Source organism: Triticum urartu, chromosome 2, assembly GCF_003073215.2.
Source record: "Triticum urartu cultivar G1812 chromosome 2, Tu2.1, whole genome shotgun sequence".
In the NCBI taxonomy this organism is placed as follows: domain Eukaryota; kingdom Viridiplantae; phylum Streptophyta; class Magnoliopsida; order Poales; family Poaceae; genus Triticum; species Triticum urartu.
The window spans coordinates 85,640,686-85,663,559 of NC_053023.1; positions in this window are offsets into that span (position 1 = coordinate 85,640,686).

A 22,874-nucleotide genomic window follows, 5' to 3' on the forward strand; every position below is an offset into this window, starting at 1 on the left:
ACATGAAGATAGCTTTCCCCTTACTTACCTATCAAAAAAGGTAATTTCACCACTTAATTTTGATGAATCTATGGTGCAAATGAGGTGAGGAGGAGGAGGCAGCCGACAATCTTGGAGAAGGAGGTGGGGGGAATGAAGTGGGGAAAGTGAGTGTGTAGGTGTGGCTGTCCAAAAATATCTAGCTGGTCCCAGGTTACTAATGGCGCACCACACAGCCATGTGCCATTAGTAACCCAACATACTAATGGCGCACCGGCTGGCCGGGCGCCATTAGTAGTTTTGCAAAAAAGTAAAAAAATTATACTAATGGCGCACCATGGCACAGTGCGCCATTACTAGTTTAAACAAGTAATGGCGCACTACACAATGGTGCGCCATTAGTAGTTTTGCAAAAAACAGAATATAAAAAAATACAGTAGTGGCGCACTCTATGTCTGGTGCGCCATTAATAGTTAGAACTACTAATGGCGCACTTCGCCTGGATGCGCCATTAGTATGTCTGAAAAAATGAAAAAAAACATTTTGTTACTAGTGGCGCACCTCGTGCCTGGTGCGCCATTAGTGTCTTCCACACTAATGGTGCATCACCACATGGTGCACCATTAGTATATAGTAGTGGCGCACCACTGCTCTGGTGCGCCATTACTGTCAATTTCATCTTTAGCCCTTTTCCTAGTAGTGTCCCTTATGATAAGCAAAGCGTTCTTGAGGGTACACGGGAATTTCATCTAGTCACTTTCATCATATTGGTTCGATTTGTGTTCACTACTTTGATAATTTGATATGTGGGTGGACCGGTGCTTAGGTGCCGTTCTTACTTGGACAAACCTCCTACTTATGATTAACCCCCTCGCAAGCATCTGCAACTACGAGAAAAGTATTAAGAATAAATTCTAACCATAGCATAAACTTTTGGATCCAATCGGCCCCTTACGGAATAGCGCATAAACTAGGGTTTAAGCTTCTGTCACTCTTGCAACCCATAATCTAATAACTACTCCACAATGCATTCCCTTAGGCCCAAATATGGTGAAGTGTCATGTAGTCGACGTTCATATGAAACCACTAAGGGAATCACATCATACATATTATCAAAATATCGAACACATATCAAGTTCACATGATTACTTGCAACAAGATTTCTCCCGTGACCTCAAGAACAAAAGTAACTACTCACAAATGATAATCATGATCAATATCAAAGGGGTATTAAATAGCATAATGGATCTAAACATATAATCTTCCACCAAATAAACCATATAGTAATCAACTACAAGATGTAATCAACACTACTAGTCACCCACAAGTACCAATCTATAGTTCCGGTACAAAGATTGAACACAAGAGATGAACTAGGGTTTGAGAGGAGATGGTGTTGTTGAAGATGTTGATGGAGATTGCCCTCCCCAATATGGGAGAGTTGTTGGTGATGATTATGGCGGTGTTTTCCCCCTCCGGGAGGGAAGTTCCCCCGGCAGAATCGCTCCGCCGAAGGGCAAAAGTGCTCCTGCCCAAGTTCCGCCTCGAGACGGCGGTGCTTCATCCCAAAAGTACTTTCCTTATTTTTTCTAGGTCAAAATGACTTATATACAAGAAGAAGGGCACCAGAGGTGGGCTGGGCTGAGCACAACCCACCAGGGCGCGCCTGGGGGGGCTGGCGCGCCCTAGTGTCTTGTGCTCACCATGTGGCCCCCCTCTAGTGGTTATTTGCTCCAGTATTCTTATTTATTCCATAAAAATTCCTCGTGAAGTTTCAGTTCATTTGTAGTTGTGCAGAAATAGGTAGCCTGACGTAGCTTTTTCAAGTCTAGATTTCCAGCCGCCGAAATTCTCCCTCTTTGTGTGAACCTTGCATATTGTGAGAGAAATGGCATTAGAATTACTCCAAAAAGCATTATTATGCATAAAAACATTATAAATAATAGTAGGAAAACATGATGCAAAATGGACGTATCATTGATGTATCTGTTAGCTTCATTAAGGCACCCTTCAGGACTTGCAGTTCTTGGAGCACACGTTGGAGCATAGTTGCATTCTTCTGAATTTCCTCCATAAGATGCTTATTTTCAGGCCCCCAAGAGATCTTCCCTGCATTGCTTTCACTTGGACGTTATATGTCCTAATTGGAGGGTATATGTGTATGAGGGGTGTTCTCCACTCTGTAATTATGAACCAAATTATGAAAGTTGTTTCGATGTAACCTGTGTAAGGGCCTCCTAGGGGGAGGCCCTTCTCGAACATCTTGGTCTTCATGGTTGTTTGTAGCTCCTATTGCTTGATGGGGACTTGGAATAGTGGAGATGCCCGCCAGAGTACCCCTCTCTGATGCCGGAGGTGGTTCCTCAAGCGAATCTCCTTCATCCTCCTCCATTGTGGCTCCCTCGACATCCTCCCTTCTAAGTTCCATCTGCATCAACCAAGCATCACCGTCCGCGTTGTTGGAGGAGGAGGATGACATGATGCCTGGCCTTGAAAACTCTGGCAGAAAACAGCTCAACACGAAAACAGGGATTTCGTCGTGGTACTGAGGTCAAAACCTTCGAGAGATTATATAATGAATTTTTACCGACCAAAACAAGTATTGTGCAAGAAAACAGAGCCCAGAGGGCACATATGGTGGCCACAAGGCATGGGCACGCCCGGGGGGTAGGGTGCGCCCTCCACCCTTGTGGTCGCCTCGTGTCTCTTTCGGACTACTTTTAATTTTCCTAATTTTTTAAATATTCCAAAACAGAGAAAAATTATCATTGGAAACGTTTTGGAGTCGGTTTACTTACCGTACCACATACCTATTCCTTTTCGCATTCTGAAACATTCTGAAAAGTGTCCCTTATGTACTCCTTTGGTGTTACGGTGTCAATTATATTGGTCTCAACATTTACGGGATTACCTGAGATATAATGTTTGATTCTTTGACCGTTTACAACCTTCGAATTTGTGCCTTCGGCATTGTTGATCTTGATGGCACCGGAACAATAAACCTCCTCGATAATGTAAGGACCTTCCCATTTAGAGAGAAGCTTTCTTGCAAAAAAATCTTAAACGAGAGTTGTATAGCAAAACATGATCGCCTACATTAAACTCACGCTTTTGTATCCTTTTGTCATGCCATCTTTTAACTTTTTCTTTGAACAACTTGGCATTCTCATAGGCTTGAGTTCTCCATTCATCACGTGAGCTTATGTCAAATAACCTATTCTCACCGGCAAGTTTGAAATCATAGTTGAGCTCTTTGATTGCTCAATAAGCTCTATGTTCTAGTTCAAGAGGTAAGTGACATGCTTTTCCATAAACCATTTTATATGGAGACATACCCATAGGGTTTTTATAAGTGGTTCTATAAGCCCATAATGCATCATCAAGTTTCTTAGACCAATTCTTTCTAGATCTATTAACAGTCTTTTGCAAAATCAATTTAATCTCTCTATTACTCAATTCCACTTGACCACTGGACTGAGGATGATAAGGAGATGCAATTCTATGGTTAACATCATATTTAGCAAGCATTTTACTGAAAGCACCATGAATAAATGTGAACCACCATCAGTCATTAAATATCTAGGGACTCCAAACCTTAGAAAAATAACTTCTTTAAGCATCTTAATAGAAGTGTTATGATCAGCACTACTAGTTGGAATAGCTTCTACCCACTTAGTAACATAATCAACAGCAACTAAAATATGTGTATACCCATTAGAGGAAGGAAAAGGTCCCATATAATCAAAGCCCCAAACATCAAATGGTTCAATAACAAGTGAATATTTCATAGGCATTTCCTGGCGTCTACTAATATTACCAATTCTTTGGCATTCATCCAAGACAAGACAAATTTACGAGCATCCTTGAAGAGAGTAGGCCAATAAAACTGGATTGCAATACCTTGTGTGCAGTTCTATCTCCAGCATGGTGTCCTCCGTAAGCCTCGAAGTGATACTTGCATAGGATTTGTTCCTGTTCATGCTTAGGTACGCAACGTCTAATAACACCATCTACTCCTTCTTTATAAAGGTGTGGTTCATCCCAAAAGTAATGTCTTAAATCATAGAAAATCTTTTTCTTTTGCTGGTATGTGAAACTAGGTGGTATAAATTTAGCAACAATGTAATTAGCATAATCAGCATACCATGGAGTATTACAAGAAGCATTTATGACGGCTAATTGTTCATCGGAAAAGCTATCATCAATAGGCAGTGGGTCATCAAGAACATTTTCTAACCTAGACAAGTTGTCTGCAACGGGGTTCTCAGCTCCCTTTCTATAATATGCAAATCAAATTCTTGTAACAAGAGAACCCATCAAATAAGTCTAGGTTTAGCATCTTTCTTTTCCATAAGATATTTAATAGCAGCATGATCAGTGTCAACAGTTACTCTGGAATCAACAATATAAGATCTGAACTTATCACAAGCAAATACAACTGCTAAAAATTCTTTTTTAGTAGTAGCATAATTTCTCTGGGCACTGTCTAGAGTTTTACTAGCATAATGAATAACATTCAATTTCTTATCAACTCTTTGCCCTAGAACAACACAAACAACATAATCACTAGCATCACACATAATTTCAAAGGGCAAATTCCAATCAGGTGGCTGAACAATAGGTGCAGAAATCAAGCTTTCTTAAGCATTTCAAACGCTTCTACACAATCATCATCAAAAGCAAAAGGAACATCCTTTTGCAAGAGATTGGTGAGAGGCCTAGAAATTTTAGAGAAGTCTTTAATAAACCTCCTATAGAAACCAGCATGACCAAGGAAACTTCTTATACCTTTGATATCTTTAGGACACGGCATATTTTCAATAGCATCCACTTTAGCTTTATCAACTTCAGTACCTCTTTCAGAAATTTTGTGGCCCAAGACAATACCTTCATTAACCATAAAGTGGCACTTCTCCCAATTCAAGACAAGATTAGTTTCTTCACATCTCTGCAAAACTCGATCAAGGTTGCTTAAGCAATCAGCAAAAGAAGTTCCATAAACGGAGAAATCATCCATGAAAAACCCAACAATCTTTTCACAAAAATCAGAGAATATAGCAGTCATACATCTTTGAAAGGTAGCAGGTGCATTGCATAAACCAAAAGGCATACGTCTATAAGCAAGGGTACCGAAAGGGCAAGTCAAAGTGGTCTTTTCCTGATCATCTTTTGACACTGGTATTTGAGAGAATCCAGAATAACCGTCTAGACAGCAAAAATGTGTATGTTTGGATAGTCTTTCTAGCATTTGACCAATAAAGCGAAAATCAATTACCATTCTATAACTTGTAACAATTCTTTGTGTAATCAATTCATTCTTATCATTAGGAACAACAGTAATACCTCCCTTCTTAGGGGCACAATGAACAGGACTTACCCATCTACTATCAGCAACATTATATATTATACCTGCCTCCGAAAGCTTTAGTCTTACCACTTCTTTCATCTTAGGATGTAACCGTCGTTGGTGATCAACCACTAGTTTAGCATCATGTTCCAAATTAATTTTGTGCTGGCATAGAGTGGGACTAATGCCCTTAAGATCATCAAGAGTATATCCAATAGTGACACGGTGCTTCTTCAGAGTTTTCAATATTTTTTTCCTCATGCTCTGAAAGGTTAGCACTAATAATAACAAGATATATCCTCTTTTCATCAACATAAGCATATTTCAAAGTATCAGGTAATTATTTAAGCTCAAACACGGGATCACCCTTAGGTGGAGGAGGATCCCCAAGGATTTCAACGGGCAAGTTGTGTTTCAAAATAGGTCCTTGGTTAAATAATATTTCATCTATCTCCCTTCTTTCATTCATAAACATATCATTTTCGTGGTCTAGCAAATATTGTTCTAAAGGATCAGTGGGAGGCACGGAAATAGAAGCAAGACCAATAATTTCATCCTTACTAGGCAATTCTTTATCATAGGGTTGTCTACAAAATTTAGAGAATTAAAATCATGAGACATATCCCCTAAACCAACAGTAACAATATCTTTCTTGCAGTCTATCTTAGCATTAACAATCTTCAAGAAAGGTCTACCAAATATAATGGGACAAAAGTCACCTTGTGGGGAAGCAAGAACAAGAAAATTAGTAGGGTATTTTATTTTCCCACACAAGACTTCAACATCTCTAACAATCCCAATTGGTGATATAGTATCTCTATTGGCAAGCTTAATAGTAACATCAATATCTTCTATCTCAGCAGGTGCAATATCATCCATAATTTCTTGATCTAAGGTATAAGGAATTGCACTCACACTAGCACCCACATCACATAAGACATGATAACAATGATCTCCTATTTTCATTGGAAACAACAAGCATGCCAACAACAGGTCTATGTTTATCTTTCATACCGGGTTTAGCAATTCTAGCAGCTTCATCACAGAAATAAATAACATGCCCATCAATATTATCAACCAAGAGATCTTTAACCATAGCAATACTAGGCTCAACTTTAATTTTCTCAGGGGGTGTAGGTGTTCTAGTATAACTCTTACGAACCATAGTTGCAGCTTTAGCATGATCCTTTATTTTAACAGGAAAAGGCGGTTTCTCAATATAAGCAGTAGGAACAAGAGGATCAACATTATAAGTAATAGTTTGTTATTCAACTTTAATAGGTTCTACTATTTTAACTTCAATGGAAGGATGATATTTAAACCACTTATCCTTAGGGAGATCAACATGAGTAGCAAAAGATTCACAGATAGAAGCTACTATCTCAGAGTCAAGTCCATATTTAGTGCTAAAATCACGAAAAGCATCGGTATCCATAAAAGATTTAACACAATCAAACTTAAGGTTTATACTTGACTCCTTAACTTCATCGAGTTCCCGATCTTTAGATTTGCATTTAATTCTTTCCAATAAATCCCATTTGAATTAAATATCCTTCTTCATAAAACAACCAGTACAAGAAGTATCGAGTATGGATCGATCATTATGAGAAAGCCGAGCATAATTTTTTTGAATAATAATTTCTCTTGAGAGCTCATGATTGGGGCATGAATATAACATTTACTTAAGCCTCCCCAAGCTTGAGCGATACTTTCTCCATCACGAGGCGAAAATTATATATATCATTCCGATCACGATGAACCAGATGTATAGGATAAAACTTCTAATGAAATTCCAATTTCAATCGGTTGTAGTTCCATGATCCAATACCATCAGATAGCCTATACCATGTCAATGCCTTTACCTTCAAAGATAAAGGGAATACCTCCTTCTTGACAACATCCTCGGGCATACCTGCAAGCTTAAATAATCCACAAACTTCATCCACATAGATTAGGTGCATATCGGGATGTAATGTTCTATCTCCTACGTAAGGATTAGCTAGCAGTTTCCCTATCATACTCAAAGGAATTTCATAATAAATATTTTCATTGGGTGCAATAGGTTGAGGATCAACCCTTTTCTCTTCCGGTCGAGGTGAAGATACCCCGAACAAGCCCCTCAAAGGATTATTTTCCATAGTAACAAGTGAAAGTAAATTTCAGCACACTATATAAATGTTTCCTTACCAAAGGCACTTCACTCCCTGGCAATGGCGCTAGAAAAAAGTCTTGATGACCCACAAGTATAGGGGATCTATCATAGTCCTTTTGATAAGTAAGACTGTTGAACCCAACGAGGAGCAGAAGGAAATGACAAGCAGTTTTTAGCAAGGTATTCTCTGCAAGCACTAAAATTATTGGTAATAGATAGTTGTGTGATAAGATAGTTTGTAATGGGTAATGATGTCTACTACGCAACCTTCTTCTTGTAGATGTTGTTGGGCCTCCAAGTGCAGAGGTTCGTAGGACAGTAGCAAATTTCCCTCAAGTGGATGACCTAAGGTTTATCAATCCATGGGAGGCGTAGGATGAAGATGGTCTCTCTCAAGAAACCCTGCAACCAAATAACAAAAAGTCTCTTGTGTCCCCAACACACCCAATACAATGCTAAATTGTATAGGTGCACTAGTTCGGCGAAGAGATGGTGATACAAATGCAATATGGATGGTAGATATAGGTTTTTGTAATCTGAAAATATAAAAACAGCAAGGTAACTAATGATAAAAGTGAGCACAAACGGTATTGCAATGCTAGGAAACAAGGCCTAGGGTTCATACTTTCCCTAGTGCAAGTTCTCTCAACAATAATAACATAATTGGATCATATAATTATCCCTCAACATGTAACAAAGAGTCACTCCAAAGTCACTAATAGCGGAGAACAAATGAAGAGATTATGGTAGGGTACGAAATCACCTCAAAGTTATCCTTTCTGATCGATCTATTCAAGAGTCCGTAGTAAAATAACATGAAGCTATTCTTTCCGTTCGATCTATCATAGAGTTCGTTCTAGAACAACACCTTAAGACACAAATCAACCAAAACCCTAATGTCACCTAGATACTCCAATGTCACCTCAAGTATCCGTGGGTATGATTATACGATATGCATCACACAATCTCAGATTCATCTATTCAACCAACACAAAAGTACTTCAAAGAGTGCCCCAAAGTTTCTACCGGAGAGTCAAGACAAAAACGTGTGCCAACCCCTATGCATAGGTTCATGGGCGGAACCCGCAAGTTGATCACCAAAACATACATCAAGTGGATCACGTGATATCCCATTATCACCACAGATACGCACATGCAAGACATACATCAAGTGTTCTCAAATCCTTAAAGACTCAATCCGATAACATAACTTAAAAGGGAAAACTCAATCCATTACAAGAGAGCAGAGGGGGAGAAACATCATAAGATCCAACTATAACAGCAAAGCTCGCGATACATCAAGATCGTATCACCTCAAGAACACGAGAGAGAGAGAGAGAAAGATCAAACACATAGCTACTGGTACGTACCCTTAGCCCCGAGGGTGAACTACTCCCTCCTCGTCATGGAGAGCGCCGGGATGATGAAGATGGCCACTGGTGAGGGTTCCCCCCTCCAGCAGGATGCCGGAACGGGTCTAGATTGGTTTTCGGTGGCTACAGAGGCTTGCGGCGGCAGAACTCCCGATCTATTCTGTTCCTCGAAGTTTTTAGGGTATATGGATATATATAGGCGAAAGAAGTCGGTCAGGGGAGCCACGAGGGGCCCACAAGGGTGGAGGGCGCGCCTGGGGGGTAGGCGCGCCCCCTGCCTCGTGCTCTCCTCGTTGATTCCCTGACGTGTACTCCAAGTCCCCTGGATTGCTTCTGTTCCAAAAATAACTCTCCCGAAGGTTTCATTCTGTTTGGACTCCGTTTGATATTCCTTTTCTGCGAAACACTGAAACAAGGGAAAAACAGAAATTGGCACTAGGCTCTGGGTTAATAGGTTAGTCCCAAAAATAATATAAAAGTGTTTAATAAAGCCCATTAATCATCCAAAACATAATATAATATAGCATGAAGCAATCAAAAATTATTGATACGTTGGAGACGTATCAGGTAACAAGTAACAAAAGGAAATAAAGTGCAGCAAGGTGGCACAATCCTTTTTGTAGCAAAGGACAAGACTGGACGAATTCTTATATAAAGCAAAGCGCTCCCGAGGACACATGGGAATTGTTGTCAAGCTAGTTTTCATCATGCTCATATGATTCGCATTCGTTACTTTAATAATTTGATATGTGGGTGGACCGGTGCTTGGGTGCTTCCCTTCCTTGGACAAGCCTCCCACTTATGATTAACCCCTCTCTTAAGCATCCGCAACTATGAAAGAAGAATTAAGATAAATCTTACCAAAGCATGAAACATATGGATCCAAATCAGCCCCTTACAAAGCAACGCATAAACTAGGGTTTAAGCTTCTATCACTCTAGCAACCCATCTTCTACTTATTACTTCCCAATGACTTCCCCTAGGCCCAAATCATTGTGAAGTGTCATGTAGTCGACGTTCACATAACACCACTAGAGGATAGACAACATACATCTCATCAAAATATCGAACGAATACTAAATTCACATGATTACTTATAACAAGACTTCTCCCATGTCCTCAGGAACAAACATAACTACTCACAAAGCATATTCATGTTCATAATCAGAGGAGTATTAATTAACATTAAGGATCTGAACATATGATCTTCCACCAAATAAACCAACTAGCATCAACTATAAGTTGTAATCAACACTACTAGCAACCCATAGGTACCAATCTAAGGTTTTGAGACAAAGATCGAATACAAGATATGAACTAGGGTTTGAGAGGAGATGGTGCTGGTGAAGATGTTGATGGAGATTGACCCCCTCCCGATGAGAGGATCGTTGGCGATGACGATGGCTTCGATTTCCCCTCCAGGAGGGATGTTTCCCTGGCAGAACAACTCCGCCGGAGCCCTAGATTGGTTCTGCCAAGGTTCCGCCTTGAGACGGCGGCGCTTCGTCCTGAAAGCTTCCTTCTGATTTTTTTTCCAGGTCAAAAAACCATATAGCATAAGATGGGCATCGGAGGCCTGCCAGGTGGGCCACAAGACCGGGGGGCGCGCCCTCCACCCTTGTGGATGGCAGGTGGCCCCCTCTGGTGCTTTCTTCACCCAATATTTTTTATATATTCCAAAAATATTCTCCATGAAGTTTCAGAACTTTTGGAGTTGTACATAATAGGTCTCTAATATTTGCTCCTTTTCCAGTCTAGAATTCCAGCTGTTGGCATTCTCCCTCTTCATGTAAACCTTATAAAATAAGAGAGAAAAGGCATAAGAATTGTGATATAACGTGTAATAACAGCCCATAATGCAATAAATATCAATATAAAACCATGATACAAAATGGACGTATCAGTGGCCCTATAAGCTAAATCTGACCGGATACCCAGGATATGTTTGGTTATGGTCACAAGGTGAAATGTAATGGTTTCATTCCGCACTTGGGCCTTCTCCATGTGTTTCGTAGTTGTAACATCCCAAATTTTCAATTTGGAATGTTATACATAGGTCATTCATGCATATCATATTTTTATTGCATTTCTCATTCCGCAATCCTCGAAATCCTAAGCAACTCAAGGAACCTCGGAGAGAGTTGGGGATTTCCTGGTTTTCATATTTGATTTTTATCAAATAATGAAACGATGATTTCGACTTTAATTATTTTTCTCTCTGAAAAAATATTTCATGTTAAAATAAATGAGAGGAGATAATATGACTTCTCCAAAATAATTGAAATATTGGAGGAAAAATATTATAAGCAGTTATTTGATTTTATTCGGATTTTATTTGCATTAGAAAAATTGCATGTTTTCAAAATTGCATTTTAGGGCCAATAAAATGTTCATCTCGTCCTAAATATTTCATTTAGACGGTGAAAATTTGTTTTGGCATTTTTAGATTTTAATTTTATATTCTAGGATTTTTTCTGTTCGGCGGAATTATTTAAAAAAAAACTCTCCGCGCCCGACTGGGCCAAAGCCCAGCCGAGCCAGGCCGGCCCGCCCCGCGCCGCCGCCTTCCTCGTCCCGTGCCGACCCCCTCCCCAAGTCGGAGCCGCCGCCGCCCCCTCCCCTTTAAAAACCCACCCCGGGCCCCCTTGTAGCCCCAAGTGACCGCCGCCGAACCCAGCCACCCGCAGCGCCCCCCTCCCGAGCCACGCCGCCGCCCCCGCGCCTCGCCACCGCAGCGCCGCCGCCACCGCCCTTCGCTGCAGCCCCGCGCCGCCATCGCCCCGCCGCCCGAGCCCGCCTCGCTGGAGCCTCAACGGAGAGGTAACGCGCCGATCCGAGCCGCCGGTTTTTTTTAAAACCGTTCGGGTTTTTTAGAAACCCTAGATCATTTTTTAGAATGGTTCGCTGGTTTTTTCTGGTTCCTCTATTCAGCGGACATTCGTCCGTACGTTCGTTTAAACAAACGGTTTTTGCCCGTTAGTTACAGCTAACGAACGCTGTCTGTTCGTCAGTTTTCTTTTATCAGATTTATCTGCGATTATTTTCGATCGCGATCTCTGATCCGATTTTCGTTTCTGTTTTTCTTTTCACTCGTTAGTCGGAATCAGGCGATTCAAGTGCCTAGATCTTCGTCTCGAGACCCTCTTTCTGTTTAATCAACTTAAACAAGATTTTGATACTGTAAAATTTGACCTTAGTTCAGATTAGTAAATGGATCATGTTTCTTTCGCCGTTTGAGTTTCGTTGCTTCGTTTGATTTGATTCTTTTTGCAAACCGGAGTTCTTAAGTTGAACTTTTTGGTCAACCTCTCTTACTTGAGTTTTGCTTGTGCATCATTGCTTGTTGCTTATGTATGCTATTGTTTGTTTGCGATAGAATTCCCGGAGTGCGAAGCGTGTTACTACGAGTCCCTAGGTTTCGCGGATCGTCAACAAGGCAAGTAACACATTGATCATGCTCTTCTCATACCCAGTTTTTATGCATTAGTTTCACACCCCAAACATTGCATGATTAGGATGTCATTAACTTGCGGGTTGGGAAGTAGTTATTGAGGTAGAACCTATTGCCCTGTTACTATCAAACCCTTGGGAGTTACTTCTAAGCGTTGCTTATATTGCTATGCTATGCTCGTAGACGTGGTTTGGGTTTGAGTGAAATCCATGACAGATGTGAGATTGTTATTTAATGGTTCAACTTAAGGTGGCAACTTAAATTAACATCTGGGTGGATTGAGGCACCTGGGGAACCCAGTGTTGTCTGTATTTTTTTTGGAAATCCCGGGGTACCCGTGTGATCTTCCTATGGACCGCCACCCAGGCTCAAAGGGAACTGAGATGATTCATGCTAGAAACTTCCGTGTGCAGCCACAAGCTATTATGGGTTCTAGCATAGTTGAGTAAGTTACGTGAAGCTCTTGAAGAGGTGGGTCACCAGGTAGTGGGTTTTGTAGGTTTGGTATGGTCTACCCGGAGTAGAGAGTTAATGTTTCTGAAAGACTGTGTCTCGGTCATCCGTTTCTCAAACACCATGTAGTGCGAGAAATCCAATGGAGGCGATCGAGTCTTGTGGGGAAAAGTGCGCAAACCTCTGCAGAGTGTACAATCTAATCATGGTTAGCCGTGTCCCTGGTTATGGACAATCTCAAGTATCTAGTACTTGGGTTATCACATGTATCTCATCACTCTTAATTAATATTGTTGGGTTGTTAATTACTTTAATTGGGATTGAGTTGGGGGTACCTTCTCAATGTTTCAACCACCATGATAGTTAAATTAAAATCTATTCCTTTATTGTAGGGAAAAATTGGCTTTTCGCAAAAACTATAACCATAAAGCTTTCCATCAGCCAAATATGCATGTAGTGATAGCATTATTCTGTTTATGCTGTACTGTGTTATATTGCCAGCATATTCCATGTGCTGACCCGTTTTCGGGCTGCAACGTATTATGTTGCAGACTTTTCAGACGAGGAGTAAGGTTCGTTAGGTCGTTGCCGTGCAGCTCAGCTATGCTGTTGGAGTTGATGGACTCACCTTATCTTCCAAGCCTTCCGCTGTTATCATATTAGATGGCCTTAAGCCATATTATTGTATTAAGTTCTCTTTTGAGACATTTGATGTAATAAGTGTGTGATTTCTACTCTTTTATAAATCCTTCGAGTACTGTGTGTGTCAGCATTACCGATCCAGGGATGACACTGAAGCACAGAGACTTGACTGTTTGAGGTCAGGTCGCTACAAGATGGTATCAGAGCACGCGCTGAGTGTAGGACACGACCACTAAGATAAACCATAGGTCACTCTTCTCTACTCATTTCTGACTCCTCTCCATTTTCTACTCTTTAGGATGACGGAGATGAAGAACAAGTTTCCACAACCGGATGAAGAAACACCTTTTGGACGCCACTTGAAGGAAGTCACTAGGTACTTGAACATTGGAATACCAAGCTTCACCGGGACATACAATGCCACCTTACCAGAAGAGGAGCGATGGATGATTCAAGTACAAATTCCAGGAAGGACGTTCTCGCCAACTTCTAAACCCATAGAATTTTCTTTCGAAGCACCCACCTAGAGTCTAGGCAAGAGCATGGCAGCCCACATTACCATGGGACGCATTGGAGAAGTCTACAACAGGGAACTCAAGGACACTATCTACCAGATATGTGGGCGCCGAGATGAGCAATGGGAAGTAATCAGCACCAAGAAGGATAGATCCATTGCAGCTTTCATCCAGGAGTTAAACTAGCACATTCGATGTCAGGAGAACCAGATGTGCACGGACATGATGGACTTGAAAAAGGCGAAGACTAGGATCATCGAGCTGGAGGAAGAACTCAAGTTTACACGCAATGGATATGAGGAGGAAATTAAGACACTACTGGAGAAGAATGACGACCTAGTTAAGAAGATCGGAGTATTCATGGGAGGCCCAGCACCGGGAGTAGAAGACAACGATTCCACTTGCCTGGACAACTGCATCATCATCAACGACACTGATTCCGATCCTAGTGATGATGATTTTGAAGACGAAGCTGGAGCAGACATCGTGGAGTCTTCCACCGATCAAAATTTCTAGATGACCACCTTATATTAGTAGTATTCCCCCCATGTATTTAGTAGTAGTAGAGCACTTTTGCGATAGTTCTAGACCACTTGTATGCCCTTGCTTGATTGATTGAGTGAAATGATTGTGTTTGTCTCATGTGCATATGGGTATTGCTTTCTCATTAGACCCCTTTTCTATTCTGATCTCTTCCATCTAAACCCATCAGATGCCTCTGAGACGTGACACCGGTTTTGCTTTCCCACCGGAGCTCACCTAGTTGATCCAGCAGCAGAATGCCTTGATGCAATTGCTAGTTCAGAACCAGGGCAACAACAACAACCCGCCGCCAGTTGACAACCTAGCCCGTTTTCTAAGGTTACAACCGCCGGTGTTTTCCAGTAGCACCGAGCCTATAGTTGCTGATGATTGGCTACGCCGTATTGGAAGGGAGTTGACCACCGCAGGTTGCACAGATGCTGAGAAGGTGCGCTTTGCCGCACATCAATTGGATGGATCAGCAGCCTCATGGTGGGAGAATTACACGGCCACTTTCCCCATAGCCAATGTCACTTGGGACCAGTTTCAGCAAGCTTTCCGCACAGCCCATGTCTCAACTAGAGCTATGCGGATGAAGAAGCGGGAGTTCCGCAACCTACGCCAGGGAAACCGTACTGTGGCTCAGTATGTGGATGAGTTTAGCAAGTTATCTCGCTATGCCCCTGACGATGTAGCCACGGATGTCGCGAAATAGGAGAAGTTTATGGAAGGGCTGAATGATGAGATGAGCATGCAGTTGATGGTAGCAACCTTCAACAACTACCAGGAGTTGGTAGATAAGGCTCTTATGATTGAAGGGAAGCAGCAGCAGATTGAGAGCCATAAGAGGAAGTACGGACAAGGGAAGTATAACTCAGGAGCTCAGCAGAAGCCTCGCCTAACCCCGAACTCGGGAGGACTTGTTCATAACCATGGAGGTCACAACCATACCGGAGGAGGATCGCATAACCACAATGGTGCTAAGAATGGAAATGGGAACTGAGCTAACAACAATCAGAACCGCTCCAACCCAGCCACACCCGCCAAAAGAGACCTAAGTCAAGTTACTTGCTTTAAGTGCGGGAAGACAGGGCACTATGCCAATGATTGCCCTGAAGGAAGGAATGGAAACGGAAATGGGAGCGCTGAGAAGAAGCCTAATCCATTCAACAAAGGACAAGTGAACCACGTTAACGTGGAGGAGGTTGAAGAGCAGCCGGACGCGGTAATAGGTAAGTTTTTGGTTAAGTCATTTACCGCTCTTGTTCTTTTTGATACCAGTGCATCGCATTCATACATATCAAGGGGATTTGTGGATAAGTTTAAACTACCAACCCAAACCCTTAGGACCCCTCTCTTAGTGAGTTCACCTGGAGCAGAGTACATGGCTAGCCGATGGTGCGACCAGATACCCCTAACCATTGGTACACATGTTTTTCCGTCCGACCTAATTATCTTGGAGTCACAAGGATTGGATGTGATATTAGGTATGGACTGGATGTCAAAGTATGGAGGAAGTATTGACTGTGCTAGTAAGTCGATTTATCTCACCACTCCGGAAGGAAAAAGGATTAAGTATGTATCTAGGCATGTGCCTAGGAGGAGCCAAGTGAATGCCCTCACGGGAGTTGTTCAGGAGGAAGTGCCTGTAGTGAAGGATTACCTGGATGTTTTTCCAGAGGAGTTACCAGGAATGCCATCGGATCGAGACATTAAGTTTCTGATAGAGCTATTGCTAGGTACAGGGCCAATATCCAAGAGACCCTATCGGATGCCCGCAAATGATCTGGAGGAAATTAAGAAACAGATCAAGGAGTTATTGGAGAAAGGTTACATTCGAAGGAGGTTCATCACCTTGGGGAGCCCCAGTGCTTTTGGTTGAGAAGAAGGATAAATCCCTAAGGATGGTTGTTGATTATCGAGCTTTGAATGAAGTAACGATTAAGAACAAGTACCCACTGCCGATGATCAATGATCTGTTCGATCATTTGCAAGGAGCTAAAGTGTTTTCAAAGATTGATCTACGATCGGGATACCATCAGTTGAAAATTCGAGAGAATGATATACCTAATACAACATTCACCACTGGTTATGGATTATATGAGTATACGGTCATGTCGTTTGGACTGACTAACGCCCCTGCATATTTCATGAGCATGATGAACAAAGTGTTCATGGAATATTTGGACAAGTTTGTTGTGGTGTTTATTGATGATATTATGGTATACTCGAAGAATGAAGAGGAGCACAAGGATCATTTGCGCTAAGTTCTCGAAAAACTCAGGGAACACCAGTTGTATGCTAAGTTCAGCAAATGTGAGTTTTGGTTGAAGGAAGTCGGATTCCTTGGACATGTTATATCAGGAGAAGGTAGCAGTAGACCCCAGCAAGGTTCAGTCAGTCACTGAATGGTTGGCACCCACTTCAGTTAGCGAGATCCGCAGTTTCCTTGGACTCGCAGGATACTACCGGAGATTCATTGAGAATTTTTCCATGATTGCGAAGCCAATGACTGAACTATTGAAGAAGGATACTAAGTTTAAATGGATAGAAGATTGCGAGGCAAGTTTTCAGGAGTTGAAGAAACGTTTAACTACAGCCGCAGTGCTAACACTACCAGATATACATAAGGATTTCCAAGTGTATTGTGATGCCTCTCGCTTAGGACTTGGATGTATGCTTATGCAGGACGGAAGAGTTGTTTCGTATGCCTCACGACAACTAAAACCTCATGAGTTGAACTATGCCACGCATGATTTGGAATTAGCAGCCGTAGTGCATGCATTGAAGACTTGGAGACATTACCTTATTGGAAACCGTTGTGATGTGTACACGGATCATAAGAGTTTGAAGTACATCTTCACACAGAAGGAGCTGAACCTTAGGCAGAGGAGATGGTTGGAGCTTATAAAGTATTACGACATGAAGCTACACTATCATCCAGGAAAGGCCAATGTCGTAGCGGACACTTTGATCCGGAAGAGTTATGCCAATATTCTTGAAAGTAAGGGATTGCCGAAGGAGTTAGCAGAGGATATCATGGAACTTTGATTAGAGATGTTCCTAGAGGTTTTGTTGCAACAATGGAGGTTCAGTCAACATTGTTGGGTAAGATTCGGGAGGCTCAGAAGGATGATAAAGAGATTGCCGAGATAAAGGAGAATATGAGCAAAGGAAAGGCCAAAGGTTTTCGTGAGGATGAGCACGATACCTTATGGTTTGAGGACCGAGTTTATGTGCCCAATAACCCAGAGATCAGGAAGTTAACACTTCAGGAGGCTCATGACTCACCATACTCGATACACCTTGGAAACACCAAGATGTATTTGGATTTGAAGGAACATTTCTGGTGGACTGGTATGAAGAAGGATATTGTCGAGTATGTAGCCGTATGTGATGTATGTCAAAGAGTAAAGGCAGAACATCAAAAGCCAGCAGGACTGTTACAGCCTATGCCGATACCCGAATGGAAGTGGGATAAACTTGGCATGGACTTTATCACCGGATTACCCAGGACCAAATCAGGATATGATTCGATATGGGTAGTAGTTGAACGCTTGACCAAAGTGGCTCACTTTATCCCAGTGAAAACCACTTATACAGGTGCGAAGTTGGCGAAGATATATATGTCCAGGATCGTATGTCTGCATGGAGTTCCGAGGACCATTGTATCAGATAGAGGAGCACAATTTACTTCAAAGTTTTGGCATCAGTTACACCAGACTTTGGGAATGAGATTGGAGTTCAGTACAGCGTTTCACCCACAGACAGATGGACAGACTGAGAGAGTCAATCAGATTTTGGAGGACATGTTGAGAGCATGTGCGCTAGATTATGGATCTAGCTGGGATGACAATTTGCCTTACACAGAGTTCTCATACAACAATAGCTACCAAGCCAGTTTGAAGATGGCATCGTTCGAAGCCCTGTATGGACGCAGGTGCAGAACGCCGTTGATGTGGGATGAAGTAGGAGATCGACAGCTGTTTGGACCAGACTTGATCAAGGAGTCTGAGGAGAAGGTTAAACTGATTCGTGATAGACTGAAGATTTCTTAGTCCGGGCAGAAGAGTTACGCAGACTCAAAACGCAAGGAGGTAACCTATGAAATTGGAGATAGAGCATATCTGCGAGTATCACCCCTGTGAGGAGTGAAACGTTTTGGAGTTAAGGGAAAGTTAGCCCTGAGATTTGTAGGACCGTATCGTGTTTTGGAATGGATGGGAGAAGTTGCCTACAAGTTTGAATTACCTGAGGGATTGTCAGGATTTCACGATGTGTTCCACGTTTCACAGTTGAAGAAGTGTCATGCTGAGATGGCCGATATACCGTTAAGAGATACAGTACCCTTGGAGGCGATTCAGTTGGACAGTGATTTGACATATGGGGAAAAACCAGTCAAGATTCTTGAGTTTGCCAGCCGAGTCACCCACAGCAAAGTTGTCAAGTTTTGCAAAGTTCAGTGGAGCCACCATACCGAGGATGAAGCCACCTGGGAACGAGAGGATGATCTCCGCAAAGACCACCCACACCTATTTTCTAGCCAACCCGAATCTCGAGGGCGAGATTCATCTTAAGGGGGGTAGGTTTGTAACATCCCAAATTTTCAATTTGGAATGTTATACATAGGTCATTCATGCATATCATATTTTTATTGTATTTCTCGTTCCGTAATCCTCGAAATCCTAAGCAACTCAAGGACCCTCGGAGAGAGTTGGGGATTTCCCGGTTTTCATATTTGATTTTTATCAAATAATGAAACGAGGATTTCGATTTTAATTATTTTTCTCTTTGAAAAAAATATTTCATGTTAAAATAAATGAGAGGAGATAATATGACTTCTCCAAAATAATTGAAATATTGGAGGACAAATATTAAAATCATTTATTTGATTTTATTTGCATTAGAAAAATTGCATGTTTTCAAAATTGCATTTTAGGGCCAATAAAATGTTCATCTCATCCTAAATATTTCATTTAGATGGTGAAAATTTGTTTTGGCATTTTAAGATTTTAATTTTATTTTCTAGGATTTTTTTTCTGTTTGGTGGAATTATTTAAAAAAAACTCACCGCGCCCGACTGGGCCGAAGCCCAGCCGAGCCAGGCCGGCCCGCCCCGCGCCGCCGCCTTCCTTGTCCTGTGCCGCCGCCGGACCCGGAGGAGTCCGAGCCGCCGCTGCCGCCCCGACCCCCTCCCCAAGTCGGAGCCGCCGCCCCCCCTTTAAAAACCCACCCGGGGCCTCCCTGGAGCCCCAGGTCGCCGCCGCCGAACCCCGCCGCTGCCGGTTTTTTCCGGTTCCTCTATTCAGCGGATGTTCGTCCGTATGTCCGTTTAAACGAACGGTTTTCGCCCGTTAGTTAGAGCTAACAAACGCTCGTTCGTTAGTCTGTTCGTCAATTTTCTTTTATCAGATTTATCTGCGATTATTTTCGATCGCGATCTCTGATCCGATCTTCGTTTCTGTTTTTCTTTTCGCTCGTTAGTTGGAATCAGGCGATTCAAGCGCCTAGATCTTCGTCTCGAGACCCTCTTTCTGTTTAATCAACTTAAACAAGATTTTGATACTGTAAAATTTGACCTCAGTTCAGATTAGTAAATGGATCTTGTTTCTTTTGCCGTTTGAGTTTCGTTGCTCCGTTTGATTTGATTCTTTTTGGAAACTGGAGTTCTTAAGTTGAACTTTTTGGTCAACCTCTCTTACTTGAGTTTTGCTTGTGCATCATTGCTTGTTGCTTATGTATGCTATTGTTTGTTTGCGATAGAATTCCCGGAGTGTGAAGCGTGTTACTACGAGTCCCTAGGATTCACGGATTGTCAATAAGGCAAGTAACACATTGATCATACTCTTTTCATACCCAGTTGTTATGCATTAGTTTCACACCCCAAACATTGCATGATTAGGATGGCATTAACTTGTGGGTTGGGAAGTAGTTATTGAGGTAGAACCTATTGCCCTGTTACTATCAAACCCTTGGGAGTTACTTCTACGCATTGCTTATATTGCTATGCTATGCTCATAGACGTGGTTTGGATTTGAGTGAAATCCATGATAGATGTGAGATTGTTATTTAATGGTTCAACTTAAGGTGGCAACTTAAATTAACATCTGGGTGGATTGAGGCACCTGGGGAACCCAGTGTTGTCTGTATTTTTTTTGGAAATCCCAGGGTACCCGTGTGATCTTCCTATGAACCGCCACCCAGGCTCAAAGGGAACTGAGATGTTTCATGCTAGAAACTTCCGTGTGCAGCCACAAGCTATTATGGGCTCTAGCATAGTTGAGTAAGTTACGTGAAGCTCTTGAAGAGGTGGATCAGCAGGTAGTGGGTTTTGTAGGTTTGGTATGGTCTACCCGGAGTAGAGAGTTAATGTTTCTGAAAGACTGTGTCTCGGTCATCCGTTTCTCAAACACCATGTAGTGCGAGAAATCCAACGGAGGCGATCGAGTCTTGTGGGGAAAAGTGTGCAAACCTCTGCAGAGTGTACAATCTAATCATGGTTAGTCGTGTCCCCAGTTATGGACAATCTCGAGTATCTAGTACTTGGGTTATCACATGTATCTCATCACTCTTAATTAATATTGTCGGGTTGTTAATTACTTTAATTGGGATTGAGTTGGGGGTACCTTCTCAATGTTTCAACCACCATGATAGTTAAATTAAAATATATTCCTTTGTTGTAGGGAAAAATTGGCTTTTTGCAAAAACTATAACCATAAAGCTTTCCACCAGCCAAATATGCATGTAGTGATAGCATTATTCTGTTTATGCTCTACTGTGTTATATTGCCAGCATATTCCATGTGCTGACCCGTTTTTGGGATGCAACGTATTATGTTGCAGACTTTTAAGACGAGGAGTAAGGTTCGTTAGGTTGTTGCCATGCATCTCAGCTATGCCGTTGGAGTTGATGGACTCACCTTATCTTCCAAGCCTTCTGTTGTTATCGTATTAGATGGCCTTAAGCCATATTATTGTATTAAGTTCTCTTTTGAGACATTCGATGTAATAAGTGTGTGATTGCTACTCTGGTATAAATCCTTCGAGTATTGTGTGTGTCAACATTACCGATCCAGGGATGAAACTGAAGCACAGAGACTTGACTGTTTGAGGTCAGGTCACTACAGTAGTAATTCGGAACGTAACCCACACATTCCCTCAAATGGAATATTCTGTGAAGATCCAAAACGCGCTTGTAATGCCGACTCAGATGAATCACATGGAACACGTCCAAACTCTCGCCTTCGCCCCCGACGCTCTCCACTACCCCATGTCTCTCCACTCGCAACCGCTGCTCTGCCATCTCATCTCCTTGCTTATCTTTCTCCCCCACAGCCGATTGTCTTGTCTCTCCGAACGACAAAAGGAGGAGAGATCGTCCAGTCGAGAGCACACACAGGCAAAGGAAGGGGGAGCAATCGTCCTGCCACAGGCATATATGTGTGGCGTAATCGACTAAGTAGGAGTGGAGCGGCGACATTAGAAGGAGCATCAACAAGCATGTGATGCGACAGTGGCCGGTGGCTGCCTCATCTGCTACTGTGAGGCGAAGGCCGAACATTACGCAAATAAATTTTGCTTAGCGACATAATACGTCTGCAACTTATCTATAATTTTTTATTCTTCCATGTTGTTATATGATCAATCTTGGACGTTTTTTATACATTTACTAGCAACTTTATATCATTTTTTGAGACTAACCTATTAACATAGTGCCCGATGCCAGTTGTCGTTTTTGCTTTTTTTACTTTAAAGAATATCAATACCAAATGAAGTCCAAATGGCACGAAACTTTTTGGAGATTTTTTCTGGTGGGAAGACACCTAGGAAGCTTCTAGAGGGCACGAGGGGACGCTCATGGGGCCCACTAGGCACCAGGGCACGCCAGGGGCCTCCGGTGTGCCCCGGTGGGTAGTGGGGCCCACGGGCACCCCCTTAACCTACCTGAGTCTCTATAAATACTCTAAAATCCCAAAAACTCTAGGAGAGTCAAAGAAATACTTTTGCCGCCGCCGCAAGTTCCAGAACCACAAGATCAAATCTAGAGGCCTTTTCCGGCACTCTATCGGAGGGGGCAATGATCACGAAGGGGTTCTTCATCATCCTTGTTGCCCCTCTGATGACGCGTGAGTAGTTTACCACAGACCTACCAGTCCGTAGTTAGTAGCTAGATGGCTCCTTCTGTCTTTTTGATCTTCAATACAATGTTCTCCATGATGTTTGTGGAGATCTATTTGATGTAACTCTTTTTTGCGTTGTGTTTGTTGGGATCCGATGAATTGTGAGTGTATGATTAGTTCTATCCATGAATATTATTTGAGTCTATGTTGAACTCTTTTTATGCATGGTTGTTATAGCCTTGTATTTATTCTTCGTTTTATTGGTTTGGTATGTCCAACTAGATTGATTTATCTTGCCATGGGAAGAGGTGCTTTGTGATG